A 20831-nucleotide genomic window follows, 5' to 3' on the forward strand; every position below is an offset into this window, starting at 1 on the left:
TTACTTATTACTTTCTTAGTATTATATCAACCTTGATGAGTTCATAAATAATACTAGGATAAACATGAAACTCCTCTTTTAATTCTTTGAAATAAATAATATAAAAATTCTTAAATTATTCTGGCACACTTAAGTTTAGGGTCCAGTTCTCACTATTAACAAGGACTTTTGCCTCAATAAACTCCTGATTACTGCTTATTTAAAGTAGTTGCTAAGTTTAAGTATTGGGCAGTATTAATGATATATAATAAGGTCTTGCAGAATAATGCATTAATATGAACTTTTTAAGTACTAATAAACCATCAATATACTAGTAATGTTCATGCTAATAACTATTATTCTTATTAAAAGGACACATAAAAACATGCATTTTAACATTAGACTTTACATTTTGATTAGGGCTGTCAACGTTAATGCATGCGTTATTAATTCAAAATTTTTAATGCATTAAAATAATGCATTTAATGCAAATAAATTACTGAAGCATGTGAAATTGCGTCGTTATCGTAATTTTACGCCATGCAGTTAGATGATCTTAAAGTCCATGCTGTTTATATCAGAGATGGCCGAGATAATTATTCATTCCAGTGTCTGTTTCGCTTTAAAACACGAAGTCTGTCATTGTATCTGAAGAACACGAGCCCTCCCGCACCGTGCTGGACAGGATTTCATTCTGTACTATTTCAATTCAGCTCAATCAATGCGTTCTTGTATTTAAAGTACTGCAAACACTAGTGAGACGCACAACTCACCAGAGTTTTGCTGAGAGTGCTGAGTGTGTTTCTCACTCACAGGCAAAGAGATTAAGAGAGCGAGAGTCTTAGGGTGCTTTCACACCTGCCTCATTTAGTTTGGTTGAATCGTACTAGAGTTTGTTTCCCCCTTTGGTGGGCTTTGTTTGGGCAGGTGTGAAAGCAGCAATCACACTCAAGTGCGCACCAAAAGCCAAACAAAGAAGCGTAGGGAGACCTCCTTGAAGAGGTGGTCTTGGTACACTTTCAAACGAACTCTGGAGCGGTTCACTTGAGATGTGAAAGCAGTCCGACCCAATTAACGGTAAAAGTGGTAGTGTCTGATTCTATTATTTACCATAGTTGAAAACCAACAAGCGCCTCTTCATCTTAAGTGTTGTGTAATCGCACTTCTCTGTGCGAGAATCCTGACGAAGCCTTTTTCTCGCTTTGCTTCATTATAACATTCATATACAGGTGCTGGTCATATAATTAGAATATCATCAAAAAGTTTATTTATTTCACTAATTCCATTCAAAAAGTGAAACTTGTATATTATATTCATTCATTACACACAGGACTGATATATTTCAAATGTTTATTTCTTTTAATTTTGATGATTATAACTGACAACTAAGGAAAATCCCAAATTCAGTATCTCAGAAAATTAGAATATTACTTAAGACCAATACAAAGAAAGGATTTTTAGAAATCTTGGCCAACTGAAAAGTATGAACATGAAAAGTATGAGCATGTACAGCACTCAATACTTAGTTGGGGCTCCTCTTGCCTGAATTACTGCAGCAATGCGGCGTGGCATGGAGTCGATCAGTCTGTGGCACTGCTCAGGTGTTATGAGAGCCCAGGTTGCTCTGATAGTGGCCTTCAGCTCTTCTGCATTGTTGGGTCTGGCATATCGCATCTTCCTCTTCACAATACCCAATAGATTTTCTATGGGGTTAAGGTCAGGTGAGTTTGCTGGCCAAGTTAAGAACAGGGATACCATGGTCCTTAAACCAGGTACTGGTAGCTTTGGCACTGTGTGCAGGTGCCAAGTCCTGTTGGAAAATTGAAGATCTGCATCTCCATAAAGTTGGTCAGCAGCAGGAAGCATGAAGTGCTCTAAAACTTCCTGGTATACGGCTGCGTTGACCTTGGACCTCAGAAAACACAGTGGACCAACACCAGCAGATGACATGGCACCCCAAACCATCACTGACTGTGGAAACTTTACACTGGACCTCAAGCAACGTGGATTGTGTGCCTCTCCTCTCTTCCTCCAGACTCTGGGACCCTGATTTCCAAAGGAAATGCAAAATTTCCTTTCATCAGAGAACATAACTTTGGACCACTCAGCAGCAGTCCAGTCCTTTTTGTCTTTAGCCCAGGCGAGACGCTTCTGATGCTGTCTGTTATTCAAGAGTGGCTTGACACAAGGAATGCGACAGCTGAAACCCATGTCTTGCATACATCTGTGCGTAGTGGTTCTTGAAGCACTGACTCCAGCTGCAGTCCACTCTTTGTGAATCTCCCCCACATTTTTGAATGGGTTTTGTTTCACAATCCTCTTCAGGGTGCGGTTATCCCTATTGCTTGTACACTTTTTTCTACCACATCTTTTCCTTCCCTTCGCCTTCTCTATTAATGTGCTTGGACACAGAGCTCTGTGAACAGCCAGCCTCTTTTGCAATGACCTTTTGTGTCTTGCCCTCCTTGTGCAAGGTGTCAATGGTCGTCTTTTGGACAACTGTCAAGTCAGCAGTCTTCCCATGATTGTGTAGCCTACAGAACTAGACTGAGAGACCATTTAAAAGCCTTTGCAGGTGTTTTGAGTTAATTAGCTGATTAGAGTGTGGCACCAGGTGCCTTCAATATTAAACCTTTTCACAATATTCTAATTTTCTGAGATACTGAATTTGGGATTTTCCTTAGTTGTCAGTTATAATCATCAAAATTAAAAGAAATAAACATTTGAAATATATCGGTCTGTGCGTAATGAATGAATACGATATACAAGTTTCACTTTTTGAATGGAATTAGTGAAATAAATCAACTTTTTGATGATATTCTAATTATATGACCAGCACCTGTATGGTCTCGACACAGCCTACTAGACAACAACATCCAGAGAGTATATAATTTAACAGTGGGAATGATGGCTACTTTCATATAGTGTTTGCGTGTGTCTCGTCAATTACAAATACAGACACGATAAGCTTATGGAGCAAACTTGTCAATCATTATTTATGGATGACGCTGAGAAAACTCTGACCAATAAGAGGACAGTTTTTCTCGCATGTGTCTTCCATAAACATTTGGTACGCTTGGAAATGTTGCCATGTGAAAGCGAACCAAACCAAACCAAGAAAAAAATGCAACATTGTAACAAATTTAGTCCCTGTTTTTAGAACAAAACAAACGATCCATAGGTGTGAAAACACCCCTACATACCATGCTGAATCAACGCACTACTTGTAAACAATATATTTGTTGTATTTTTCTATTCAGACCTAGATACTATTATCACTATTACTCCACTAGGTCTGAAATATATTGTTCGCTGCAAACATGATGATCTTCATTATTAATTTATTATTAATAAATGTGTAAAGTTGCATAAAATGGAAATACTCAATAAAGTAGGCTAACTATGTTACCTCAGAAGGTTGAATGGTTGGATTTCACAACTGGTCAAATAAAACAAATAAAAGACAATACAACATTTACTGTCGGAGCCATACAATTTACTGCTGACTTAATTTAAAAAACTGTTCTATTGCGCTTCTGATTTGGCAGTGAAATTCTCAGATTTTGGGTGCGTAAGATGTGAAGGATTCTATGGTCCAGTTAGTATTTTCACCCCATAATGGCGGCCACGCTGCTGGAGCGCCATCTAGTGGCTGTTACCCAAAAAGTATCAAAGTGTCGCCTACTGGGTTCTAAGCTCTTTGGTTCAGATCCAACCCTGATCGAACACACCTGCCTGTAATTATCAAGTGCCCCTGAAGATCTTAATTCACTGCTTCAGGTGTGTCTGATCAGGGTTGCAGCTGAATGCCCCATTCCAGGCAACCCGTAACCCGTGTTTTTCCAACCTTCTACCCGTGAAACTGGAACAGCAGTCAAGCCCTTGACTTCCCAGCCGTGAACTCATACTAGATCGATGTACACCGCGTTCCAAATTATAATGCAAGTGACATATCAGTAAGATTTCAGCACAATAAACATTCAGATTTTAGTTTTTCTAAGAAAATGTTTATGTATCCATGTCTTTTTAGATAACTGGTATCAGTCTCAGACAAAATAATTTGCCAGGTCTATGGAAACTCTACTTAGAGGTTGTTCCACATTATTAAGGAAGTCACAGTTCTCATGCAATATGGGGAGGAAGAAAGATCTTTTTGAAGATGAAAAGCATGAAATGGTGCAATGTTGTGCAAAAGGCATGAAAACAACTAATAGTGTGAAATCTAAATGGAGATTATCAAATTATCATAAGATTTGTGAGTGATTTAGAGCACAGCTCTCCATGCAGGCTGGCAGTTGTGCGTAAAGATGCATTTCAGCCATTTCATCCTTTTCATCATTTACTTTCAATAACAAGGTTGCGCTGTTGAGGCTTGTGCACCATCTTGAGGAAAAAGGGAAACATGAGTGAAGCACACACAAAAAGAAACTCAGTTAAAACATACTGCAGTAATAAAAAACAAGAATGCTGTTTTCCTAAACGGGCTACCATCACTATTAAAGGTGCCCTAGAATTGAAAATTGAATTTATACATGTTGTTGGTTTTGATGCTTTAAATGTCTAAATTGTTTTATGTCTATTTTTGCCCTAGACCTAATGACACTGAGAGAGGCGAGTCATGAACTTAATGAAAAAGAAGAGAAAAAACATTATAATTTCATGACTAAAGAAAGATCAAAACAGGTTTCTTCACAAAATGGAGCTCAAAAGACAGGAACTACAAGTTATTTCTCCTGCCAACAGTGTGGAAAGACTTTTAATCAACATAGCAACCTTCAAGTCCACTTGAGAGTTCACACTAGAGAAAAGCCTTACACCTGCCAACAGTGTGGAAAGAGTTTCATACATAAACACATGCTTAAAGTCCATATGAGAATTCATACGGGAGAAAGGCCTTACACCTGCCAACAGTGTGGAAAGAGTTTCACAAGTAAAGACATGCTTAATGTCCACATGAGAATTCATACTGGAGAAAGGCCTTACACCTGCCAACAGTGTGGAAAGAGTTTCACACAAAAAGGAAACCTTAAAGGCCACATGAGAATTCACACTGGAGAAAAGGATTACACCTGCCAACAATGTGGACAGAGTTACAGTCATAAAGGAAACCTTGTAGCCCACATGAGAATTCATGTTAGAGAGAACCCATTCACCTGCCAACATTGTGGAAAGAGTTTCAGGAGAAAATTACACCTTAAAGTCCACATGAGAATTCACACTGGAGAAAGGCCTTACACCTGCCAACAGTGTGGAAATAGTTTCCGTGACAAAGGAAACCTTACAGCCCACATGAGAACTCACACTGGAGAGAAACCTTTCACCTGCCAACAGTGTGGAAAGAGTTTCAGTTGGAAAAAATGCCTTACAGCCCACATGAGCACTCACACTGGAGAAAAGCCTTAAGCCTTGTTTACGCCGCACACTTGTCACGTTGTGGCTGCGACGCGGCTACTGAAGCTGATACGCGGCCATTCTGGTCAATGCTCGTGTTTACACCAGTTGAGCCGCGGTGTGTTTCAGAAGTGTCCCAGACTATTTTTGACGGACGCCACATCCAAAATGCGCAGATCAAATACAAAATAAAGTAAAAATAATCACCCTGAGTTAACTCCTGCTCTTATTTCACATCACTAGGAGGCCAGAAACTGAAGATTCGAAGTTGAAAAACTTGACATTTGTTTGTTCTTGTCATCCATAACTGGACTTTCTGAGTGTATTAACTTTGTCTGTAGGCTACAGCAAAATAAAGTATGGCATATCAATAAACACAATCAAATATATAAAATAAAAATATATCAAATATATTAATATAATAATTTAGCAATTATAAACACAAAAAAGCCTTAGGGGGGACATGAATATTCACACTGGAGAGAAGCCTTTTACATGTGATCAGCCTAGAAAGAGTTTCACACAAAAAAATGTATGCTTTATCACCACATGAAAATTCTTACTGGAGAGAAGCCATACACATGTGATCAGTGTAGAAAGGGTTTCAGATTTATAGGTTACTAGGTTAGAATGTACATTTCCTGAAGAAAATGAATATAACAGATTCTGCCACATGAAAATTCACTCGAAAGAGAACTCTTTTAGAAGTCGTCACTGTGGAAAGAGCAGAGGTGTAAAGAGTACCTGAAAACAAAACTTGAGTAAAAGTACAGATACCTTACAGCAAAAATTACTCCATATTACAAGTTACAAATCACCAATTCTAATACAACTTGGAGTAAAAGTCTTGGAGTATCTGAGACTTTAACAGTATTTAAGTTTTTTACTCATGCTGAATTTAGGCTTGGAAGATGCACTAGTTCAGAAATGCCAGTGAAAATAAGAAATGTATTTGTTTGATTCATTATTTTCTAAAATCCAAATTGAACAGCTCAATATTACTATAAATCAAGGTCAACACAACAGCCTCTTTAAATGTTAAAAGTGTGAAACTCTCGCAGTTCACAAAGCTTACGCTACGTCCTATGCCTTCTCTATAGGTTGTTTGCACATGACGTCATTGCTGCATGCGAAATGCGGCAGGAGAGCAAGGAGTAATTTACTATATAGGAATCCTATCAAAAACTCCAAATTCCAATTTTTTGCATCATTTACGGTTGCTCACTTCTATCAAACCAAGAAACCACAATGAGCTTTTATCATTTACGTAATTGTATTGTTATTTTTTTTTTACTTTAAAAGTTATGTATCCATGTCTTTTTAGATAACTTGTATCAATCTCAGACTGAAATGAATTATGCAAAAAAAAGCTTACCTTATTTTTTTTGGCTTGGTTAAATATTAACATTCTTCATGGTATCGTTTGCAGGGAAGAGAAGATATTTATCCCATTGAATGATAATTTGGTGTTTTCACTTCAGTTTTGTAGAATTCTGTTTACAATGTCGATCTGGTTACCATGAGAACAGTGTCATGCACGCTGCTACTTCACCCATTATGTGGTAGAAAATGTCCAAATAAATAAATGTGTTCAACAAGCTGACAGAAGTTGATCCATTTCTTTGTTGGTAGGGTGTAAATATTCACTTTCCCAAATGGCCATGGAGGAGAATCGTATGGGCATTCAGCGGACAGACATCGACACACTGTATTTTTTTTTGTATTTATTTTAACAAATGACAACCAAAATCAAACCCATAGAAGCTTGTGAGCAGTTTTTAAGTGGCTGTGTGCAAGTTATACTTATTTACAAGCTGAGTGAGAGTCATACTCGCAAATGTAATGTTAATTAAAGCTGCAAGCAGCGCTGAAAGGGCCCTCGCACCCAGGCTAACCGCCACCCGTTGGCCTTAGGAAAAGAGTGAATAGTGGCCGACATGCATGTAACCGAGTACAGGTGCTGGTAATATAATTAGAATATCATCAAAAAGTTGATTTCACTAATTCCATTCAAAAAGTGAAACTTGTATATTCATTCATTACATACAGACTGATATATTTCAAATGTTTATTTCTTTTAATTTTGTTGATTATAACTGACAACTAAGGAAAATCCCAAATTCAGTATCTCAGAAAATTAGAATATTGTGGAAAGGTTCAATATTGAAGACACCTGGTGACACACTCTAATCAGCTAATTAACTCAAAACACCTGCAAAGGCCTTTAAATGGTCTCTCAGTCTAGTTCTGTAGGCTACACAATCATGGGGAAGACTGCTGACTTGACAGTTGTCCAAAAGACGACCATTGACACCTTGCACAAGGAGGGCAAGACACAAAAGGTCATTGCAAAAGAGGCTGGCTGTTCACAGAGCTCTGTGTCCAAGCACATTAATAGAGAGGCGAAGGGAAGGAAAAGATGTGGTAGAAAAAGTGTACAAGCAATAGGGATTGTGAATACTTTGGTCAAGAAACACAGTATGCGTTGAGGCGTGAATCCTCATGAATAATGGGTGATTCTCACCTGAGAAGACAAAAGAATCACATAATAATGACCTGAAATGACTTGCATATTAATTAGGCCTTTCAGTCAGGTAGGCTGTGAAAAAACCCTCTGTGATCATGATTCAAGTCTCAACATGGTGTAAATCAAACATACAGAAAAAACAGCAATACTGTGAAATATTATTACAATTTAAAATAATGGTATTCTATTATATTCTTTAAAATATAATGTATTTCTGTGATGCAAAGTGTCTGAACAATTATGTTACCTCTATGGCATTTCATATAGGCTTTTAGCTTAAAAGCATACACATTTGGAGAAATATTGATGGATTCTCATATGTTTATGTCAGTTTTCTATACAGAGGAGTAATATTTATTTATTATTTATTGTCATCAATGTGAGTGTTTTCAATTCATACTTGCAGCCGGAGGGCACTCTGTGCACCTTTAGTCCACAAATGCCTGAGCACTAAAGAAGAATAGGCAATCCAGGAACTAACTGAACTAACAGAGGACAGAGATTGCTAACTATGGCTATTCAAAACACTTTTCAAGACAATAAATACACGATTGAGACGATGTATGCATCCATTGACTCTGAATTTGCGTCTGAATAGCGCTGGCTCCATGGGCGTGGCCGCATTAGCAGATAAAGAGCTGAATCACGGATTTCTGACATGGCTCTCTTTTCATACAGATTACATAAACACAGAATGTTTGTTTTCGATTTGACTTACACGATTTAAAACCTGACATTTCAATGTTTTTTTAGACATATTCTAATTTTTTTTAGACATAGTCTAATTTTTGTGTCATTAGTATTCACTAAGTTACAGTTCATTTTCTGAGAACTATCAGATTGGACTTCGTTCAGAGGGAGACAAGAGATCATGCATCATGTTAGTTTTCTTTATTTTGCAAAAAGCACAACATTTTGTTTTTACTTTGAGTGTACACAAATAAAAGAAGATATTCCACAGATTAAAATGGTGTATAACTCTTAATTGTATGTGCAACATTAACGGAGTATTTTGAGTCTCTTTCACACTGGTAAGAAAAAAACGCGGTGGTATCGCCGGCGATACCCTCAGACCTCAGAGTGTTAACTATGTGCCCACATTTACAGTGTACAGTGACAATAATCCCCTTACCTTTGTTTTGATGTCCGCCAAGTTGGAAGCAAAAGGCTGATTTCCACTTCACTATTCGGTATGGACCAGGGAAGGAAAACATTGACACTGACGCATTATCCAGGCTGACCACAGTCTCAGAGAGAACCATGCCAGAGTACACAGAGGAGCTTTCGTCAGACTCTATAGGAGCCATGATACAGGCAGTGGAAGTCCAATCTGAACACTGAATAAGGAGATCAGTGCTAAGAAGCTAGAACACCAGCTTTCAGCCACTGACCCAGAATCAGTGTGGAAGGGCCTGAAAACCATCATCAGCTACAAGACCCTATCCCCCAGCAATGTGGAGAACCAACATTTGGCTAACGAGCTGAATACATTTTACTGCAGGTTTGAAAGACACACCCGCTCTAACCGGCTCACCACACAGCCATCAACACCCTCACCCCTCCTGCTTCTCAACCTGCACTTCAGATCAGTGAGAGGGATGTATGCAGAGTCTTCAGGAAACAGAAGATAAGGAAAGCCAAAGGCCCAGATGGTGTTTCACCAGCCTGTCTTAAAGCCTGTGCTGTCCAGCTGTCATCCATCTTCACACTGATCTTCAACAGATCACTGGAGCTGTGTGAAGTCCCCTCCTGCTTCAAACGCTCTACCATCATCCCTGTACCCAAGAAACCAAAAATCACAGGACTAAATGACTACAGACCTGTTGCTTTGACGTGGGACAATCACATTGACTCCACTGTGAAAAGGGCTCAGCAGAGACTGTACTTCCTTCGCCAGCTGAGGAAGTTCAACCTGCCACAGGAGCTGCTGAAACAGCTGTTTATTCAGCTGTTATTGAGTCAGTTCTGTGCACTTCTATAACTGTTTGGTTTGGGTCAGCCAGCAAATCAGATATAAGAAGACTGCAACGGATTGTTAGGACAGCTGAAAGGATAACTGGTATGCACCTGCCCAACCTTCAGGACTTGTACAACAACAGAGTGAAGAAACGGGAAAGTTACGGAAAAAAACGAAACTGGCGCCGCGTTCTTTCCGTAAGTAGAATAGGGAAGGCGTAGATCATTCAGCGTAAGCGTTATGAAGAATGCGGAAGCGGAATGTATGTTCAAGGCGATATTTTGTTTATAAAGCATAAACGGTTGTATTTTTTTCAAAAATGACCGATCGATTCGCTAGATTAGACCCTTATTCCTCATCTGGTATCGTTTAAAGCCCTTGAAGCTGCAATGAAACTGTAATTTTGACCTTCAATCTGTTGGTAGCCATTGAAATCCACTGTAAGGAGAAAAATCCTGGAATGTTTTCCTAAAAAACCTTCATTTCTTTTCGACTGACGAAAGAAAGACATGAACATCTTGGATGACATGGGGGTGAGTAAATTTATCAGGAAAAGTGTATTTAAAAGTGGACTAATCCTTTAATTTTCATATACTTCTTTCCAGGAGTACTACACAGGCTGGTGCAGTTCATCTCAAACAAGCCTATCGAGTCAGTGTTCCTGGAAGCACTAGACGTAAACAACGAATGAGAATGACACAGAAGAGAAGATTTTGTTGAATAAAAATCTTTTATTCTCATCTCTTCATAAAATTAAAGAAGACCTATTATGCCCCATTTTACAAGATGTAAAATAAGTCTATGATGTCCCCAGAGTGTGTATGTGAAGTTTAAGCTCAAAATACCCTACAGATATTTTTTTAGAGCATGTTAAAATTGCCACTTTTTGGGGTTACGTGAAAACATACTGTTTTAGTGTGTGCCCTTTAAATGCAAATGAGCTGAGAGGGCGGAGCTTCAAGAGCTGATTCTCTCTCATTCATATAATTTTGTGTCAAATTGTTGGATTTTGTATATATTGTATTGTTATAAATTGTGTTGACAACTCATCAGTTAAATATTTACCATCTTATATTCTGCATAATTGGGTTTAAGTTTTTAAATAAACACTGACAAAATCTATAAAAGTTTTAGGGCTGGACAATATGACGAAATATATAACATTGATATAAGTGATCACTCGGATTTAAACCTACCTATATTGTAGTTATAAAATATTCACAGGCAGATTTGCTTTATGTATTTCCCCGGTGTCGAAATCAGGCACATATAAATGTCAGGAAACACGACTCCTGGCTGCATGTCAATATCTGTGGATTAGGTTTATTTGACGTCATGAACACTTTCGAGCCCAACCTTTAGTGTAATCATTTGTTGTACTCGCGTTTTCACAGTTTCCCCTATTAAATCCAGTCATGCAGCAGGTTCTTTTGCCACTCAGTCCAGCTGAGGGAGTGTGTTCTGGCGGGAAAGTGACGTCGATGCATACCCTCTATAGAGAATGCGAACCGACGTCATGCCTCATTGCATGCCGGGGCAGCGCCGCCATTTTTACAGGATTGCCCCCTATTACTTGCACTGAAATTAATATGGATACTTGCTTACCTTTTGTTTTGTTTCTGCCATTAAGTAGAACATTCACATTTTTAATGGTATCGTTTGCAGGGAATATAAGCTATTTTATCGGATCGCATGATAATTCGTTTTTGTTTTTTTTTCACTGCTGGATCAGCCATCATATGAATAGCCAAATAAATCTATGTGTTCAATACGCTGAGAGAAGTCGATTAATTTATTTGTTGGAAACGTTTAAATGATGCTTAATCAAGCATATTGAGTAGGCATACAACTGTTGATATTGTAAATATTCCCCTTTTCCAAGATCACAGAGAAGAAGAATCAGAGATTATGGGTCAAATTCAGCGGACAGATGACATGAACACACTGTATTTTTATATTTATTTCAACAAATGACAACCAAAATCAAAACCCTAGGAGCTTGTGAAGAGTTTAGTAGTGGCTCCCTGTAAGGGGACATTTTAAAAACGCTGGCTTAGTGTACTATGTGTTTTAGATCGTGAATGAACATGAATGAACTCATTTAACCTTTTTAACATGTTTGTATCATATTTGTCATTGTTTTTATTTTAATACAAAGATTATCTGGTAAAACAGTTATATTTAAATAGTAGGAAAGATACTATAGTAATTTAATAGTAAATACTATATAGTGTTTTTGAACCAGACTATAGTAAAGTACTTGAATTAATTTATTGTGGTAATGCTATAGTTGCTGTGATAATATAACAGCTATAGTAATATAAACAAATTACTTTACTCAATGTTGTGCTAAGTTTTCTACAACTTTAGGGTATATTATACTACAATATACACTACAATTTACTGTAGTAAAAACTAAAGTATACTACAGTATTTATAACAGTTTATCAGTTCACTATAGTACTACAGTATGCTGTTGAATCCATTAACAAAGTGTTGTAAATACTATATTACAATTTACTATAGTATGGTTCAAAAACACTATAGTATTTACTATAGTATTTTTCTTCCACCTGGGATTGTAGACAAGACTTTTATTTTGGAGTAACGACATGACGTCATAAGATTGCGCCGAGCTCCTGCATCTGCTGTGATTCTGCTGAAGAAAGGTTTGTTTTAAGAATTTAAGCTGTTTTAATCGATAGACACAGTTCAGTGATTTATAGTTGTGTGTTTTGTTTTAAACAAGCGACGTGAAATTAGTTTATTTACTATTTAATGTAACATTGTGTGTTTATCTAACTGTAATGAAGGATATTTGTGTGAGTAAAGCTCATATCCACTAATGAGAAACAGTAAACCTGCGTCTCATTTCTCTCTCTCTATATCATAAATCAGTTTATCATGAACACGAGTTCAGTCTCTGGAGAGTAAAATGATGGAGAAACTGAACTTTTCAACTCCGAGTCAATTGAATCAAACACTTTGAGAAATGATTCAGTGAATCACGACACGTGCTGCTCAAACATGAACGAGAACAACAAACACTAACAAACTAACTAATCATGTTTTCATCAGTCATAAATACTTAAATATTAAGTTAATTAATTTGCAGCGTTAGTTTTGAGTGTTTTTTGTCTAACCGGGTCATTTAAGACCATTAACTCTGTTAATTATTCTCTTCTTAAAGATGGCGTTTATTAAAGAGGAGACTGAAGACATGAAGATGCTGTTTATTAAGGAGGAAAGTAAAGATATGAAGATAATTATTAAAGAGGAGACTGAAGATGTGTTTATTAAAGAGGAGAGTGAAGACATGACGATTGAAGAAACATTCAGTGTAAAACATGAAGATACTGATGAACAAACAGGTTGGTTTTATTCTCAAAGCTGAATTTGATCATTATTTAAATGTCCAGCTCTACAGAAATAGACAATATACAGAAGTATAATCTTACAGAAAAGTGTCCGAATTCACAAATTCAGTATTTAAAGAATGCCATAGGGCTGGGATCTAAAAAAAAAATATCTGTATTTAATTAAAAGAAATGTTATTTCACATCCTGCCCAATATTGTCCTAGAAACAATGTTCATATCGAAGGCTATAAAAACAAGAAAAAAGGGGTCAAATCACATTAGGTCTAGGCTATATTCTAAAATTGTAACTTTACAATCTAAAAACAAACTGTTTTTTTTTAAAGCAGAAGTTAAATACACTAAACTAAAAATGAAAATAAATAAAAACAAAAGAACAGACTAATTATTATTTTGATTACCCTACAATAGTCACTTTACACAGTTACTGCTATTGTACAAATACACTTAGTTGTAGGTTCAAAATTCTTCATATTTTAACTAGATTTTCAAATAGATAAAGAAAAAACTGGAAAATGTTTTTAAATGCTGGCTTTATTAAACAGTTTCAAACATGTGAATAAACAGTCTAATATGTTTATTTATTTTTAATAATTTCTACTGTTTATTAAGATTTTTACGTTTAACAGAATAATCAAACATTTAACATAAAACAAGAATTGCACAATTTTCAATGTCTACTAGTTTGCCCATTTTAAAATGCTTTATTCATTTACATTATTTTTGTTTTAATTAAACTGATTGACATTACTTATTCTTTCAGTTTATAATGTGTCACAACAAATCCTGCATTCCAGTCTTCCATAAATAATAGCCTCTGTGACATTTAGTCACTTTTCAGTTCAAAATCACAGTCCACACATGGTGAATTCAACAAAAGATAGTGTATTTGCCCGCGCAAAAGTGGACCTATCATAAAAAATGGCGCCGCCGAACAAGAAAAAAATGCAGACAATTTTCTATTGAATATCTTAATTATGGATTTATACCTTCTCCTACCAATGCCCAACTCCCAATGTGTTTACTCTGTGAGCAAGTGTTTTCAAACGAAGCCATGAAACTTCTTCACATCTGAAGGAGCACCTTATGAGGATCCATCCAGACAAGGCAGATAAGATCTGTCCGTTCTTCCAGGCCTCAAAACATGAACACGATAAACAAACAAAATGTGGCTGTTGCTTGTTCCACGACAGCATCAAACTTCTGTCACAGTCCCCAAAACTGAATCATGGACAGTTTTTAAAAGCCGTTTTTAATACCAATGTACTCGGCAAATGTGTTTATTTTAACTGCGCGATGGTGCCAGATACTCTTTAATCACTAATGACAAACGGAGACATAATTCATTTATAACATTAACAAGATGACTCATTGAATCCATTTTGGGAGCGACGGCTGAATGTATTTTTAGTCAAATGGCTGAATATAAGATTAGAATTTACAAATTTCAGAAGCTGTCATATATGTGGATTTAACTGTTGTGTATTGTGTACAAGAAAGGTTGAGAACCACTGCTAATAGTGAGTACATGTAGTAATGTGTAACTACATCATTTTAAAATTCAGTGTTTCCATTAAATGTGATCCTGGACCACAAAACCAGTCGTAAGTCGCACGGGTATATTTGTAGAAATAGCCAACAATACACTGTATGGGTCAAAATTATAAATTGTTCTTTTATGACAAAAAGCATTAGGATATTAAGTAAAGATCATGTTACATGAAGATATTTTGTACATTTTCTACCATAAATATAAATGTATTTCTGTAAGGACTTCTGTTTGCCTGTCTCTCTTTAAAAGCCAATAGTAAATGAAACCAAGTAGATAACACAATAATTCTTTTTGCATACAAAATCAGAGACTTCAGACGTTCAGATCAAGCCTCCAACGTGCTCCTGTTGCGTTACTTTCACCCTCTGCACAAATTGAGTTTACAACAGGCGCTAGGGCTTGCATAGACTAATCGAGTAGTTGAGAGATTGACTACTTCAACCACTAGTCGGTGCTGTCGGAAACCTGAATGAATTGACCATTTTGGATCCACCAATTGCGCTTCTGATTTGGCAGTGAAATTCGCTGATTTTGGGTGCATATGATGTGAAGGATTCAATGGTCCAGTTAGTATTTTCACCCCGTAATGGCGGCCGTGCTACCGGAGCGCCACCTAGTGGCTTTTACCCAAAAAGTATCAAAGTGTCGCCTCTGGGGTTCTAAGCTCTTTGGTTCAGATCCTACCCTGATCGAACACACCTGCCTGTAATTATCAAATGCCCCTGAAGATCTTAATTCACTGCTTCAGGTGTGTCTGATCAGGGTTGCAGCTGAATGCCCCATTCCAGGCAACCCGTAACCCGTGTCTTTCCAACCTTCTACCCATGAAACTTGATGTGATATATCAGTAAGAAACATTCAGATTTTAGTTTTTCTAAAAAAATGTTTATGTATCCATAGCTGTGTCCCAATTCAGGGGTCGTGCACTTCGAAGTGCATGAAAGGGGTGGGGTTTTGGAGTGGAGGGTTGCCAGGTCTGCGCAACAAAACCATCCCTAAAGTAGTGTAATCTCAGCACAAGTGTAAAAGTATCCCAATCCCAGACATGGCAACAATGATTTTATTCAACTGTACTCCATCTCAGTTGTTGTTTATGATGTTCAACCTAAGTTCTGTTGTAAACAGTTGTAAAGGTACTTTATGTAATGTATAGAACGATGTATTTTAATGTAAAAATATTTAATTTACATGATGAAAAAATGATTGTATATGTATAATGTTTCACGTAAAATTATAAGTTGCATAAAAGAAATAAACAATGAACAGAACAATTCTTTTATTTACAGACGTGAACATGCATAAAAAAAATAAATTATCGAACAGAAATTACTCTGGCTCATTTACAAATAAATTACAAATATAATGTATACAACTTATGCATTTCATTTTTAACTTACATCACAAAAATAAACTGTACAGAAATTAGGCTGTTTCATTGACAGTGACATTTAAATAATATTGATATCAACACATTTTTATGTGCCCATTTTATGCACTGTATTCTGTTCTTGAGAAAAGTGGGGGGGGGAAGCAGCCTTTGAAGTGCGATTCACCGCGGCGCGAGGAGGGCTGACGTAATTCGAGAGCGACTTCAAGTGCACCCTCTCCGTTTCCCCGCGGAATGAAGCGCCGATTTCAAGACACTTCGCGGTCTACACTATCCCACAATTCATTGCGCGCCAGTGACGACAGGAGTTCTGTGTGAATTCACATAAATGTAAGCAATGCCCCGTGTTCACCAATATCTAAATCAAACTGTAATCTGTTTTTCATAAATACAATTTGTCTCTAAGATGGAGTGCAGTTGAATAAAATCCTAAAGTACTGTACTTTAAATTCAGACTTAAATACAGAATAATTGTATAAATATGAATGTATATATTTTCACAGTTAACATAAATTTAACAATTTAACATAAAAAAAAACAACAAACAAAGTTAACTATTGCTAACGATATAAAACTAACATTACATAGTTTAACCTCTTAACCTGCGCCCCTATTTTTGAGAATTTTCTGAAAACAACATACCCAAATTCAAATGTCTGTAGCTCTTAAACCCTATGGTCTATATTCATAAAAATGGTCTTATTTTAAACTAGACACTTGAAATTGTGTTACCCAAGAGTCACTCAAAGTAACTCAAAGTAGTATAGGAACAGAGTAAAACAAGGTAAAATATACATGAAAGTGACTAACGTTTTCTTTGAATGAGATTCACTTAGGGAAAAATGGATGAGACTTTGATGTTAAGGGCCTGAAAATACCATAAATATAAAACTGAATGTCTGATCATGTTTTGATTCAAATTTGAGGATGATACTCCCAAAAATGTAGTTTCTGTAAGCTTTTATTCAAGAAAAGTCTAGGCGTCCTTTCCAAAAGGCCATTTGGAGACTCCAAATGGACACCAGGTAACCAACTGGCATAAAAAGTAAACACTACATACTACATATATGTATATCAATTCAAAACTGCTCTGCCCATTAAACCACACAAGAAAAACATATTTCAGCACAACATTTTAACAAAATAATATTTATTTTGAACAATTATAATAGCGAAAACAGTGAAGGGAAAAAACAACCGTCTAACTGTATGTATAGACATTCCAAAAGTGATCATTTTACAACTAATGAACACAAAAGATGATTTTTTTTTTTTTTACATTTGTTATTTTAAACAGGTTTTCATTCAAATAAATTATAATAAACTGCTAATTATGAGTATACAATTACTGAAAAACTAAAGCAACTCTATAGTATTTACAAAGTGTATGAAGACATGTTGATCAAGGCAGTCACTAAGAAGATTTGTTCTCTAACCAACTGGAAACCAAAGTCACTGAAAGACAGAAGAGAGAAAGTGTGTAAGCAAAAGCAAAAAAAAAAAAAAAAAAAACTATTTTGCAACAAAATCTATGCATCTATGTGAGAGTACTTACCTAGTACTGCCTGAAGCCAGCCTGTCACATTTGCTCCAACTGTGCCAACTCAGAAGACACCCACTGCAAATAAGAAGGGAAGAGAGAAAAGGTGTGCAAGTAGAACAAAGAAAATTTCAAAGAGAAGTATATTCTGTTTCAACTGTAGAATTTGTTTTTACTGTGATAACAGTTCACTATCATAGTGAATTCACTTACTATATCAGGATGAAAAAAAATTGCAACAATGTTTATGCATGTGTGTGAGAGTACTTACCTTGAACTGCCTGACACCAGTCTGTCACATTTGTCCAACTGCGCCGACTCAGAAGACACCCACTGCAAAAGAGGCAGAGAGAGAGAGAGCAAACAAGCAGAACAAAACCAAGCAGAACAAACACAAATTCCAAATGGAATAAATCTAACTGAAGGGTTTCAAGCCTAGGAAATATGTGTGATATGATGGAACACAATAATTCACTAAAACAGGAAGAAACAGGATGAAAACTTATTGGTCATGTAAGTGTGAATGCATCCCTAACCGTTATTCTCTCACACCAGCGATGGCTTCTCTGCCTCTCTCCCTCCTCGGAACTGCAAATCCACCTAAACTTGGAAACATTTCTGGAACAACTATTAGAATCGAATGCTTTGAACATGTAAATAACGAACATTATAAACATGATTAATATTTTCCACCCTGCTTATGCCAGTCAATGTAGCAGTCCCGTTGAGGCTGAAAGCACAGTGGCACATCACATGTTGCACAGATGACTGGTGTCTTCTTGTGGCAGAGCCTGCAATTTCGTCGTCCAGCAGTGCTGTCTTCTGTAATGTGCTTCGGGTTGTGAGGAGCAACATTTGAAGCCTGAGGAGCAGCTGTTCTTGAGTCCAAGCCTGCAAGTTCCAGAACAAGCGTTTCCCTGAATGCTTTCTGGGTCAGGGGTTTTTCCTTCCTTGCTCTGGCCAGATGCTGATGCAAAATGAAGGCATTGACAACAGCAATATCCACAAAGTGGTAAAAGAAGGTTTGGTACCACTTCTGTGTCTTGTGGAGCACATTGTAGTACCCAATGAGGACATCGGACAGGTCCACTCCCCCATGAACCTGTTGTAGTCCAGCACAGCACCAGGAATAGGCACATGCACTTGAGACCACTGCCCATCATTGTCCTTCACCCTCCTTTGCACTGTGTTGCCTTCATATGCTTTGTGGAATGTGGAGGACATCAGCACTTCCCGGGTATCTTTCCATTCCACAAACAGCAGCTCACCCTCTCTGAGCCATCGCATGGACCCTCGTGGAGCATTCCGCGGTAGTCTGTTGGTGACTGACTTTGGGAAACCAATCCTGTTCGGACGAATGGTGCCACATGCCCAAATCTTCTTACCGAGGAGGTCTCTGAAAAGCTTGGGACTGGTGTAAAAGTTGTCGACGTACAGCTTGTAACCAGTGCCCAACATCTTTTCATCTACAAGTGCCATGACAGACTCGTAACTCAGCCCATTCTGAGATGTCATGGACTTGCCTTCGTACACAAAGAACTCACAGGTGTAGCCACACAAGGAGTCTGCCAAGACAAACAGCTTGTAGCCCCATTTAGTGGGTTTGTTCTTCATGTATTGCTTGAGTCCAGACCTTGCCTTGGATGCCACCATCCTCTCATCTATGGAAATATTCCGATTTGGATGAAAAAATGACCTCCAGGCATCCCTAATGTTGTCATAGAGAGGCTTGATCTTCCCCAAGCGGTCATAGGCTGCTGTTCCCTTCTTCTTTTCATTTTCTTGGTCTTCCTGAGGATTGCTAAGATGAAGAGAGTTTGAGATGGTTATAAACTTCCTACAAGACATGATCTCTGCAGGAATAATGGGAACAGTGTAGATTCGGGACCTCCTCCAATAATCAGTCAAGGCAGAGACCTTCACGAGACCCATGTACACCACAAGCGCCAGGTAAGACTTCAAATCTTCCACGGAGATGTTATTCCATGGCTTCAGTCCTTCCTGCTGATTTTTGGCCCCATAGGCATTTGTGTGCTGAACAATGGTCTGCATAACAGACATTGAAAAGAACAGCTGAAATAACTGCAGTGCGGTGTACGATGCAGTTATCACCAACTGTGGCCCAGGTATACGCGCAGGCCTAAACACAGGCTGTGGAGGTCCAATATCCTCATCATCTACATTGTGCCATCTTTCCTGTGGGGTGCTAAGGGACACAGCAGGCACTGACTGGCTCTCCCTCTCCCTCTCCCTCCCCCTCCCCCCCCTATCACCTACTCATGTTGCCTCGTGTCTTGCTAGTCACCTTCACTGTCATTTTATGCTAACATGATAATGAGCTAACATGAAATAAAACTGCATGTACATGATAAACATATATACAAATTCAAGACAATGTGTTGAAACTTACCGATCTAAAACGGGATCGAGTCCATGATCAAACATCTCCTCTTGGAACGAATCGACGCTCAACACCGTGCTGTCCCTGTCTGAGAAGCATCTCTCCGCGTCTTTCTGCTGCTCCTCGTCACTACTCCTCATTACCTCCTCCAAAACACTCTCAACATCACGAAAACTTTTCTGTAGTCTACGAGCCATTATGCAGAAACTCAGACAAAATTTACTTTGGAGAAAAGCCGTTCGTTGATAACAAATGTGTAGCGAAGCAAGGCTAATCGGTGCGTTCCGTGCGTAAAATGGCAAGAGCGCACGAGTGAATGGGATGATTGCGCACATGTATTTGACACCCCTGTTTGCAAACTGTCAATCACTGCAATCGTGTTTTAGTTGGTCAATACCCCCATCCATCAAAACATTGCAGAATATGCATTGGCTGGCTTTATCCAGTCAAAAACCTAGGTACGGTGATTGACAGGTTGCTCAACCTGTAACACGCTTCCTGGATATTTTGGTCGATCACAAAGTCACAAAGTCATTTTATCCGGAAGAGTCTAAACTACGGGGAGAGATGGCTTTTGAACGTTGGAATACGGGTTAGAATCAACATTTCATAAAACATTAACACGACCGATTACTCTAACTCGAAATGCTCGTGCAAACAAAGGAGGATTTTTCGATTTTTTTCCGTTGTTTTGGATAAAAAACTGGGATGCATTTTGAAG

The 20831-nt window shown here is 37.7% G+C and overlaps 1 long non-coding RNA gene and 1 pseudogene across 1 annotated transcript; one reads left to right on the forward strand and one right to left on the reverse strand.

Annotated features, from left to right (window-relative positions):
* Window positions 1-20831, forward strand: part of LOC125250569 — a 43895-nt pseudogene that overhangs the window by 18986 nt on the left and 4078 nt on the right.
* LOC125243862 lies at window positions 16163-18224 on the reverse strand. Its single transcript, XR_007179161.1, has 3 exons — window positions 17981-18224; window positions 17725-17787; window positions 16163-17624 (listed from the first exon to the last, which is right to left on the reverse strand). It is a non-coding gene; the product is annotated as an uncharacterized LOC125243862 (long non-coding RNA).

This window comes from Megalobrama amblycephala, linkage group LG1 (assembly GCF_018812025.1).
Source record: "Megalobrama amblycephala isolate DHTTF-2021 linkage group LG1, ASM1881202v1, whole genome shotgun sequence".
Taxonomy (NCBI): Eukaryota; Metazoa; Chordata; class Actinopteri; order Cypriniformes; family Xenocyprididae; genus Megalobrama; species Megalobrama amblycephala.